The sequence below is a fragment of the Gymnogyps californianus genome, chromosome 2, assembly GCF_018139145.2.
Source record: "Gymnogyps californianus isolate 813 chromosome 2, ASM1813914v2, whole genome shotgun sequence".
NCBI lineage: Eukaryota > Metazoa > Chordata > Aves > Accipitriformes > Cathartidae > Gymnogyps > Gymnogyps californianus.
This window is the reverse complement of record NC_059472.1, coordinates 147,741,447-147,753,577: the sequence shown is the minus strand read 5'-3', so window position 1 is coordinate 147,753,577 and position 12,131 is coordinate 147,741,447. Positions and strand designations below refer to the sequence as shown.

General features: G+C 41.2%; 1 non-coding gene across 1 annotated transcript; it reads left to right on the top strand.

Moving 5' to 3' along the window:
- Window positions 1–11,668: 11,668 nt before the first annotated feature.
- On the top strand, window positions 11,669–11,742 carry TRNAN-GUU (transfer RNA asparagine (anticodon GUU)). The gene has a single exon. It is a non-coding gene; the product is annotated as a tRNA-Asn (tRNA).
- The last annotated feature ends 389 nt before the right edge of the window (window positions 11,743–12,131 follow it).

Here is a 12,131-nt window from a genome sequence, read left to right as displayed (position 1 = left end):
TTGTCCGCTGCCACCTCTCCCTGGAGGGCCTCGAGGCGGAGGAGCCGCTGCCACATGGTGCCTGCCAGGCGCCAGGGCGGAGGCTGAGGTGGTTGTTCGCAGGTGGAAGCGGTACTTTGAGGAAAAAAGTGGGAGAAAACAGCCAGCGGGGCTGGAGAGCAGCTGGTCCCGAGGGAGGAGGTGGGTGTGAGGCAGGGAAGGGCAGCGGTGGGATGGGCAGCGCCATGTGGTGCCTGTGGAGAAGAGCGGGAAGGAGCACTGCTGCTGTGGCGGCCATTGAGGCGGCTGAGGGCCGTAGTGGGCTCCCAGGGCTGGCTGAGGGCAGGGTTCCCCGGAAAGAGGTCAGGGCCTGGTGGGGTGGGTGCTGGTGGGCACTGCAGGCTGGCCGGGGTGTGGTTTCCCCCAGGGGAGGCCCGTGATGGTGGCCATCAGGGTATGCTCCCAGGTGGGGAGGTCGTTGCAGCCCTGCCGCCATGTCAGGATCGGCAATTCTCCTGTGTGCGGGGGCTCAGGCGTGCGTGGGGTTCATCTGTACGTTTTTATTAGCAAAGCAAAAAAGTCTGTGAAATTCAAACCTTTTGCCATCTCTCCAGCTTAAGCAGTCCTACGGGTAATTATTTTGAAAACAGTTACACAAGATGTTACCTCAGGCAAATCATATAAAATTAAAAGAAAGAGTACAGTGCCATATCGTCAAATTTCACATTGGTAGGAAGTTTTAAAATCCGCAGCCTTCTGGAATTCCTGTGGTTCAGTGTTTGTTCACAATACACGCCAGGGGAAAACGTATGGTAATCCCATGCAGAAATAAATGTGACTGAATCCTGTTTGCTTTCAAATAATTGCATTTATTTACATCAGTTTAACCTCCATTTAAAATGTCATGTATATCTCAGCTATATTAATGCATGTAAAAAACCAAGCCTCTGTGGGAAGTGTTTGAAGTAAGCAATTTGTTTTGCTTGTAATTCATGGATTCTTACCTAACGTACAAGTTATAAATAAAAATAAACTAACAGTGAGTGGTATTTTGCTGCTGTCATTCAAATAGTGGACAGTTGGGTAATTGCAGACTGTCAAAGAACTGCTGCACTGCTGATTATTATCTTTTAAGAATTTACCAGCCTTTCATCGTTCAAAAGAAACTTGCATTGAAGACTTTAAATATATGCTATTAATAAAATAAACCTATTAAGCGGCGTGATGGTTGGTATTTACAGCTCACACAGGAGAACAAGTCACCTTTCCTTTGTTGCTTTGTCTGACACAGAATGCCATTTTGTGAAATGGGTAGCCAAATCTCATTTAGCCACGTGCATCTGTGTCTATACTGAGGGCTTCATTCTGCAAACATGTAAGCAGCTTGACTAAGATTGGACTATACCTCTGGAGAAAGTTACTTGAGCGTTTGTAAGGCCAGATCCTGAAAATGTCAAAAAATCCGTGCACACAAACCTTGTATGCAAACCTTTGAACTGAAAAGAAAAAGTACCAGTGAGGAAGATGTTGGCAATAGTTGCATCTGCTCTGAACTAGAAATGTGTATAATTTCTAACACATTGTTATATGTATACTTATTCCATGTGTTGTTAAGATTCGTTATTTAGAAATCCTTATGAATACTATCTTGGTATGTACATACAGAATTTAATTTTCAAAACTAAAAAAGTCACTAGCCACAGAAGTATTTTTCACAGTTGTGATTCTCCCTTTATTTAATATCAAAATGAACAAAACATTCATTTCCATGGTAATTTTAGTTAAAAACTGGACTTAGGATGGAAATGATGTTATACATATCCCTTTTCCTCATAGAGGTAAACCCTTATTTAATACATCCTAGGCTGTCATCTTTGTATTGACTAGAATTAACATTTGAAGCATAATACTGAAAAATGTGTCTATGCACACAGTGGTGCTGGAGATAGTGAACTTTTTGTCTTGGGGGAGGAGTGGGTACATGCAGTGTAGAGCTGATTGTAATATGTTTCCATCAGAAGTACTGCAGAGCTCTTGGAGCTTGTCAGAACTTTGGATTCAACATTGCTGTGCTCATGTGCCTACAAACCCTGTACAGATAGCAGACACATTGTCTCCAGTAAGGAGGCATCCACTACCTAAGCTGATCTATATTGTTTGTCTACCTGTTTATCTTGTGTTTATATCAGAATGAAAGTCAGTCCTGCATCTGTCATTCAGGATACTTACACGAGATTGGGTTATTCATCTGAGTAAGATTTCCAGGATGGGGATCATAAACCTCTGTAAACAGAATACTGAAATTGTAAATAATATAAAACAAATGCTAAATATTGTACTCTTCAGTAGCTCTCATTGAGCCAAACTCTAATAATCATTAAGGCAAGTAAAAAATATAGAGATATATGGTTTATACAAAAGGTCAGTTGCAGTCTGTTGGTATTTTTAATTCATTGAATTTTTTTCAGCAGGCATATCTGTATGTAGCATAATCTCTTGCCCATTTTCAGCAAAACATCCCTAAATTCATCATACATGAAAACAGAGCTGGAGGAAGAGGAAATGAACAATTTTCCAATTTATGCAATTTAAGAGAAATATGGGGGGTCTTTAATGACCATTGGCTGTATGAAATACAAATTATCTGTACTTACCAAGATGCAAAAGCCTGTTGAAGATGGCAGAAATGTTGCTTTTAAAAGGTTCTGTAGTCTTGTGAGACTAGTTTTGTTATAAATCTGCTTGTGTGTCATTGAACTGGATACTGTGATTTGTAAAAGACCATAAATATATTTTTTGTTGTTAATATCATCATTCATTTTGACATGTTGATGGTTTTGGCATAATATTTTAACAAGCTTTAAAAAATCCTAAGTTAAAAACAAATCAAAGAATTTCAGAAAATGAGCTATTTTAAGGTTGCTTGACAATTTAATTGAGAATTCACTGATTTTAACAGTACAATTGTGGTGATTATCTTAATTTTTTAAAAAAGATTGAAAATTTCCAGGTGCATTGATAGACTTATGCACACCTGTTTTGGGGGTTTTTGGGTGTTGTTGGTTTTTTTATAAACTGCAAAGAAGAAAAAGGTTAAACCTCTGAGAATCTGGAAATACCAATTGCATGAATATGTAAGGAAAGCAATTGTTAAAGTGCTCTGAGTGTTAGCAGAATATTTTAAAGCTACTTAATGTTGTAATGACAAGACTAGGAAGGGCTATAAGACTTAAAAATACGCTGTACATGATCATATGTTTTTCATATTTTTTATTTACACTTAGGTAGTTACTTGTGGAAATTGAGCAGATGTACAGTGTATTAACATATAGTGTGAAAAAACTGAAAAAGCTAATGATACCACAATTACTGCTTGGCTGTATGAAAAACTGAAAATGCTGGATTGTGTTCTTTTGAAAAAAATACATAGTTGTAACATGTAATGCAGGATCATCGGGAGTCTCTTCAGTAGCAATTGGAATATGTTGCAGTGTGTATTTATTAATATACCATTTTTTCTTAAAGTAGAATTTCATATATGTATAATAATTATTTGGAAGTAGTAAATAATTGCAACACAAACTTGAGGAAATCTAGAAACGCTTTTCTGTAATGAAAGAAAAGTGAGAAAGGAGAAGGGAAAAGGAATAGTTTTAGTGCTTTCAGGCCTAGAGGGTTCCTGGGCAGGTGAAATGATGAGATTTTACATGTTGTCTGACTGCTCTTGGACTTATTATTAGGGCCCTACATCATGGCCTCAAGGAGAAGGAGGAGGCCTTTGGTATTGTCAGAATATGCTGCTGTGCACAGCCTGTATTTCCTTTTCCTGAGAGGATTATGCTGTGTGTGAGTGGCAGCATTCTGCATAGCAGTAGAGAGGTCTGAATGGAAGATCCCTTCCCCCAGGGGTGGCACATCTCAGTAAATGTTCTGGTCACTTGAGCCAGGGGCATCTTGACCAAAATGTATTAAACTTCAGAGACATGACCTCTTCTGTTCGTATTTATAAGTATTGCATGTGATTCTTTATTTAGGGGCAAGCTGTTCTCATTTTATTCACAGTTAGTGAATTGCATGCGTGTGGAAAGGGAGAGAGATTTAGCTTGTGTATGTCTCTGAAATAATTTATAATATAGTCTAATAATAATAGTTAATAATAAAGTCCCTCTGAAGTCCCTCAGGGCAAGGACAATGGCAAAACAGGATTGTGGCTCCTCATAACACCCTTGCCCTGTCTTACCTTTTATGGACCAGCTTAGCTATATTAAATATCCAAACAACAGTCTTTGTACACTGTATTCATACTTTTAGACATGTATCATGCTTTTATTTTACTTTTGATTTCCTTGGCACATGATGCTATAGGGAATTAAGATAAAGTGCAGTCATCTGTCCAGTTTCCTTCCTATAGCCATATTGTATATTAAACTCTCAGGCCTCACAGTGTTCTGCAGGAGATTATCCAAGAAATGATAAATCCTCGGTAGGAGCCATCAAAGCATCATGGCCAGTTTGTAGCCACTAAAAAGACCCTCACATCTCTTTCACTGTCACTGCATTATTGATTAGCTTGCGAAATACTGAAGCTGTATTGATTGCAAATATTTAGGGATGAAAAAGGAAACATTGTCCTCGACGGTATTTGCAGTCCTCTCTTCTCTGTTAAAGAGATCTTTCTTCTCTTGTATTTCTCTGGCTGTCTTCTACCTATTACGTGCTGCAGGCTGATGCGTTCATCTGAGGGTACTGGCAAGATGGGCAAATGGCTGCCTCACCCTGCTGGGGCCGGTAGTCACCAAAAACCTGAAAGAGGCAAATGAAGGAGAGTGCTTAGATAAAGATTGCTTGATTGGTTTTTGCACACACATGCATTTTGACAGAAATTATAGGAAGCCAAACCCATTTCCTATTTGTCTATGTTTTAATTAATTTGTATTTTAAAATTATCTTAATGATCCAGAGCAATCTAGGCCATGAGGTCTGAAACAGTCCTGCCTAAGATAGCACATAACTGGCTGATATTCTAGTCCCCTTAGACAACATAGCTGCTGAAATCCCAGCGCATTCTGTCTCGATATTCATGGGTTCTCCTAATCCAGTTACAGAAATATTCTCTGCAGCCAGGCTAAAATACAAGACCTGAGAAAAATCTTAGCTTGTTGATCCATTCAGGTGAAGTCTGAAAAGGGACTTTGCAAATGAAGAACAGTGAAGTACACAACAAAACAATTCCCTGCAAATTCAGCAAGTCACTTCTCGCTGTCCCTTCTCCAAGAAGTCCCTGCTTAGCTACATTGGCACATGCAGGTGGTTTCTGCCTGGTTAGTGTACAGTTAGTTCTCTGCCTGGTACTTAAGCTGAAATCATTAACATGTGTCTTGTGTGTTACCTGAATGAAAGGCGAGTTCACGGGTTATTATTGCCCATTTTTTCTCTTTGCTCCTGCACTTCCCTGTTTCGATTACAAATCCCCCTCCAGGCACAAAGCAAGCTGGACACCTACAGTGCAGCTAAAGAGTTATTTGTTCCCTAGGTGGACACTAATGAATGACTGCAGTGCTGCCCTGAGTGAGGGGGTCCCCACTATTAAAAGTTTAATAGAAAGATCTGAGAAGCTGGGGGCCAAGAGCAGGAGGAGGGGACAGGGAGCTGTGAGTAACTCAGTAAGTGCCTTCTCTGTTCCTTTGCTGTAGTGGAGATTATACCATCCATTAGGATAGGAGCAACTGGAGAGAGGTCAGTTCCCTTTGCGTTCTCCTTTTGCCTTCAGTCTCGCCGCAAGCTGTTGAAACTACAAAAATATGCTGGTTCCTTTCCACTGTAAAATCTCTGAAAGCAGCAGGAATATGGCCTGTCTGAAAAATGAGCTAATTCAGACTTCCTTACACTTTTCTGATTTTTTATCCTTTTGTTTCCCCTCCCACTCCTCTTTGTTCTCTTTTTTCTCCCTAATCTGTCTCTCTTTTCTTTACTCTCCATACTTGTATCTTCCTCTACCTCATACTTTTCAAGACTTGGCATTAGGATAGATTTATTTAATCAGGGGGCTTAAAGGTGGTGGGGTTTTTTTAAATTATTCTTTAAATATTCCAGCACCCACATGAATTCCTGTCTATGCTAAGTGATCATAAAGTTTCATAGAATAGTGGAAATACGTTGTCTCTTATTTCAACTGAGGTAAGTATAAAGCACCTCAAGTTTTCTCTCTCCCACTCAATTGTAGGAGAGTGAGATCTAGTTTTCGTTTTGCTTTTAGTTTTTGATCTAGACCCCATTACTGTAGCATCTGTCCATGTCTGAGACCATATGAAGAAAAGGGATTGGTTATATTTGAGAGAGGGAGAGATGTGTCCTTTAGTTTCTCTCTGCTGTGTATTACCAAGAATATTCTGAATATCTCTTACATAATCCTTATAAGGAACAATATTAATCTCTTGCATACTATTTCTATTATAACTCCAAGAAAGAGGTTTTTATTGCAGGTTCAGGCCACCAACATGTTTGGTATCCTGGGGTCCTGCAGGATGCTGCGCGCATTGCAAGGGACAGCCAGGGAACAGCAATGGAAGAAGTTTCCTTGCACCAGAGGTGTTTGAGAGAGTTAGAATGCTGCTGGAGCTAACCGTAACCATAGGAATTCAAGTTTGCTTTCATGGTGGGATATCATAACCTCCCTCCATTTTGGCAACAGAGTTCTAGGATTAGAAACTTCTGCTAATCTTTTAGGGGGTAATAAATGTAGCTGGAGGAACTAAAATGTAATGGCTTCTCGATGATACTTTGGACCCCCTGTGTCATCTTTCATACAGAGCTCTTCTAGAAGGCAATGCAAGAATATTTTGAGCCTGTAAATGCATGCTGAAAAGAGCACTGATACCTGAATATGATGCCTGATCTCTTTGTAACAGTCTGATTAAGAAAAGGCCTCCAGAAGTGGTGTTGCCCATACAACCTGTCAGCACATGTTTCTTAAGATTGCTGCCTGGCCGAACATGTCAGATTCCTGTTTGGAAATATCTGGAGCGGATCCACAAAGCTTACCTGCATTTTCCTTTCTCGCTGCCTTTCCTTCAAACTTTAGCGTTCTGGCTGGATTATAGTGCGTGGACAGATGTAAAGCTGACTAGTGTGATCACCTGCAAAATAACTTTTAGAACTGAGGTAGATGTTTTCTGGGGAGAATATTTCAGGGAGATGTGTTTTCCTAAGCACTGCAAGGATAGAAAATTTGTCTTCTCATTTTTTAACAAACAGTGGGTTTGAGTCTGCTCTACAATTTGCCCTTCACTCTTTTCTTAAATTTAACCTATTTAAGAAAATACTTTCATACCGTGCTAGTAATCTGATTGTACTTGAAGTTAACACATGCTTTCATATTGCTCTGAATACAGTTGCTTTCCTGAACTGAGGCCTATGTTTAGAACTTAAATCTGAATCCTGGACTTCAGAAAATGCTAAAATAGGTTGCTGCTCCTGAAAACACAGGCTGGCAATTCCTCTGCTTTCCTGTGTTCTGTAGAGACAACATTAAAGTTCAGTTGCATAAGACTCATTCTTATTTTCATTATATTCACTATTATTTTAAGAACTCTTAAGCATTCTTAGTAGGTGCAGTTCAAAAAACCTGCAAGGACAGGAAATTTCTCGCTTTCTTACCATGACAATAAGAAGTGCTTGAGAGAAGTAAGTGCTGTGTGAGAAGCATCATTATTACTCTCCTCGGTGTTATGCTCAGTTCTTATGCCAGTAAAATTTTCTTCTTTTCACTTTTTTTGAAAGCAGTACCTTAAGATTGTTTTGGGGTTTTTCTTTTTGTGATAACTGTTAAACTGACTGCCATAATGACTGTACTCTTTTCAGTAGTCACTCAGAACAGATAGATTGCAGGGAATTGCAACGCACAATGCCCCTTACAGTATGTCAGGTGAGTTCTGAAGATCAATTCTGAATGTAGCCCTCTCTGTTTGGTTTGGGTTTTTTTTTTTGCCACAGCTGCAGACTATATACCAAATTACTGATAATAGCAATGGCTGTTCTATAATTTCGTTGCACGTCACACTGAAACAATTTTTTGTCTCTCCTGAACATGAGATAAGTGCAACTATACATTTGTGATCCAGAATCAGGCAGCCTATGCCATTTCCTTTTGGTGAACATGGTTATGGAGGTTGGGAGAACGGTTGACTTTTAGGTTGCCCAACAGTCTGCAATTAGCAACACCCCAAGATTTCTGGATTTTCTCATCTAGCCTTCTTTTGTGTGACTTGCATTAGAAGAGAAGCCAGAGCTAAGTGAACTGGAGAGGTCAGTAAAATACTATTGTTCGGTCTTGTTCTTTGCTTTTAAGGTAAGTTGATCCTATCTGCAGGGATGTCCTTCCAGTTATAACACTTTTCCGACTTTACTAACAGACCCAAGAATAGAAGTGTTTAGTTAATAAAGTCTTAAAAAAAATATAGTAAGCTACCTTTGTGTCTGAAAAACAGCGAATCTGTATACAAACAACTGAATTAAAAAACCTCCAAATGCATTTTATTTGAAGAATGAAAAGAACAGAAGTCTTGCAACTGATCAAGAAAAACTGTCTATACCTGCTTCTTCCAACCTTTTGAATCCTTCTTCAGGAATAATGCTTTCCAGGGTTTGATGCTTGCAGCTCCATAAAGAAAAAACTTTTGTCATGGAAGTCTTACTTTCTGATTTTAATAATTTTAATAGCAATGTTGAATTATATTAGTTGTCCATTTATTTTAATGTCCTGGTTCTGGTAAGGACTAGGAACATATGTTTCAGAGGAAAGCACAAGAAATCTTTGGATGGTAAGCTGTGCGCTTACAGACTTCTGTTACAAAGTGAGCAATCAGAAATATATTTGGGCAGAAACTGAGTAGCTGTTCTGAAATTTTTTGTGAATATGAATTTTTGTAGTTTGGGCCGAGTTGTGACTCGAGAGCCGACAAACAATTGACCAAAAATGACACACAGAATAATAAATAATGTAGGCGCTGGGCTTGTTGGGGGGTAAACGGTCCTTTCCTGTGAGAAATTGTAGAAATTGAGTAGTTAATGCGTAATTCTGCGATATGAATGGGAAGATTCTTTTGTTTCTGTTATATCCTACTGAATTGATTTTAGGAACAGTTCTGGGTGAGTAACTAGACTTATTTTTCTGAACAGAGGATGAATATATGGTACGTTCATAAAACTCATAAACGATACCCAGTTTCAGCCTCTGTCCTATATTAACTTTCTCTGACATTTAGGAACCAAAGCCTATATCTGAAGAAGGTCACAGATGTCATAGCAATGAACATGTAAGTTCATGGATCTCAAAATAACAATAAAACAATGTTATAAAATATTTAAATATTATAAAATATAAAAATAGTTTTATATTGCATAGTATAATGTTTTCATATATTCATACATCATATATTTGTATACATTTATGTTTTTATAAAAATATAAACCAAAATATAATCCATAATTAGTGAATCCAATAATGGTATTTAAATTGGATATTGGATATTGGAAAAAATTAAGCAACTCCAGATACAATCCACAAGAAGCAGCGTATCAAGGAACAGACCTGTCCAGAAATAAAGAACAAAACACTGATAGGGAGGATGATTAATCTGAAATAGCAGCCCTTTCTGGTTTCTGAACACCTTAAACAGCACTTGGCCTCTTCCTTTCTACTGAAGATACAGTCAGAAATCTTCTCCTAAGGGTAGATAGCTAATCTTTTCCATTGACGGAGTAGTGATAGCTAATGTTGCTCTTTGGTACGATGGCTCACCCGTTAGTGCTTCAACAGTCAATGAAAGTCATCCATGTTCAGATCTTTTGCTGATCTGTGGGTTTCAAGCTGAAGAGGTAACATTCGCTGTTGTGTATGTTCTTTTTATTTTCTTTTTTACCTTGTAAGACTTTAAATGAAAAACTCTGAGATTCAGTGAGGAAGAATGCTGAGAAGAAATGTGCCAAGTGACTCTGTAGCTTCACCTGCAGCACTCTCACTGCCCCGATGCATTGAATAGGCAGCCTTGGATGTCTAATGCCAGGTCCTGTGCTCCTCTCAGACACCTCAAAGTTAGAGCTTGTGCTCAGTATCAGCATAGCAAAGTCCCTTTTTAGATCTGGCCTCTAGACACAGATTTTGAAAATAGTCAAGTTACATTCATTAAAACTGATGGGAATATTCATGTGTATAAAGTAAAATGTTTCAGGGCCCAAAATCCATGCCCAAATGTTCATCTACTATGTCTATGGGTTAGGCCTTTGTTCAGACTGGAATCTTGCTATTTCCACTAAATACCCATTTGCTTGTGCATAAAATCACAGGACTGTTTGCTTGTCCTCCTGCACAAAGAAAATAGAAGGGGTCCAGCCTGTGAACTGATTCTTCTGATGCTGAGAATAGCAGAGGTCTGGGTAAGAAAGCATGCCGCAGTGGGCATGATGCCCTAAAAAGCAATCTTTAAAGTAATTATTTTAATTACTGTTGAGGGCTTGCATATCTTGTCTTTCTCCTCCATGGTTTAAAAGATGTTGGTCAGTAAGGTACCAGCAATACGCAATAAAACAATTGAGCAGTGCTGTGATAATACTGACATTTATGTAGCTCTTTTCAAAGTATTGGAAAAACTGGAAAGGCTGAGCTGTGGACAATAAACGGTCAGCTTGAAGTTCCTCGCTGGGCTGAGGAACAAAGTCTTACAGTGTTGAAGAGCAAGGTATTGTACAAAATATGAGAGCTGGAGTAACATGCTCTTGCTCTTACTCCTGCTGCTGAAGACTCTCTGGTTTCAGGAATGAGCTGGGACTTCTTGGTCTCGTGTGGGCAGAGACTAGGAGATAACCAGCACCTGCTTGGAAAGGAGTTAGCACCCGTCCTTGTGTAGTGGGTGTCACGTGCCTGCTCCACTCCAAAGGCTTTCAGTGGACGGAAGAGCCATCAGGCAGAGCTTCATGGAGCCACAGGGACAACATGAAGCAACTGATCACGTAAGACTTCAAAGCTATTCAAACACTATCAGTCTGCGAAAGAAAAGGGGAAAACATTTGCTCAGGTTTGAATGTGAAAACTTTGTACTTGGTGGAGCCGTAGGTATAGATTTACTGTAAGGTAATGTGGGAAGCAGATTTCGATGAAATGATAATAGGAACGTTCGCTTTTCTTCACTGCTGTTTTCAGTCACTTAGAAAGATAAATAATTTACCTACATACATGCAGAGGGATGCTGCCTGTTTTAAACAGTCTAACCGTTCCCTGCAGTCACTTTAAATTACCTTTTAAAGATATTAATAGGGCAATTTTGCAATGATATTTGGGAATTACATTTTGGCTTGCACGTGTAATGGATGAATTAGCAGCAGCCAAGCAGCAGCTGTTTTAACTCTGATTCGTGAATGTATTCCCCAGAAAAAGAACGCTGCTGTGAACAACGATTTGGGGAATTCGTCTTTCATATTGGCTAGAAGCAGAAGCGCTGCCGTTTTCCCTGTCTGCTCAGTCCCCTTCCAGCGTTCCGCAGGCTCATTGTTCGGGAGCCGGCGCTTGTGCGCGCAGTCCGGGTGCGCGGTGGCCCGCAGGTCGCCAGGACGGAGCCGAGGAGGCAGCGAAGCGCGCGGCCGGCCACGTGGCCGCAGCACATCGGCGGCGCCGCGGACGCGCCTCCCGCCGGGAGTCTCTGTGGCGCAATCGGTTAGCGCGTTCGGCTGTTAACCGAAAGGTTGGTGGTTCGAGCCCACCCAGGGACGGGTTTCCCCTTTTGGCTCGCCCGCCTCCCCTGCAGCAGCCGCCCGTCGTTTTGTGCGTGTGCGCCGGGGGAGGATGTGAGATTAGCGACGGCGGCCGGGCAGGCGCCGCGCCTTTCGGGGCAGGGGGGCCCCCGCCGGGGAGCGGGGCGCGGCGGCGGCTCCCGCCCGGGCAGGGGACGGTTCCGCTGCTAGCGGCGCCCCTGCGCCGGCGGGGCGCGATGGCTCCCGGCCTGCGCCGCCACCCCCCCCCCTCCGTGCGCCGCGGGGTCGTGTCCCTGCCTTCCTGCCCGAGCGAGGGGGGCCGCCGGCGGGGGAGGGGTGCGGGTGTGTCGTCCCCCCCGCTGCCCCCGAGCCCTTGTCTTCATCCCCCCCGGGCCGATGGGGTTCCC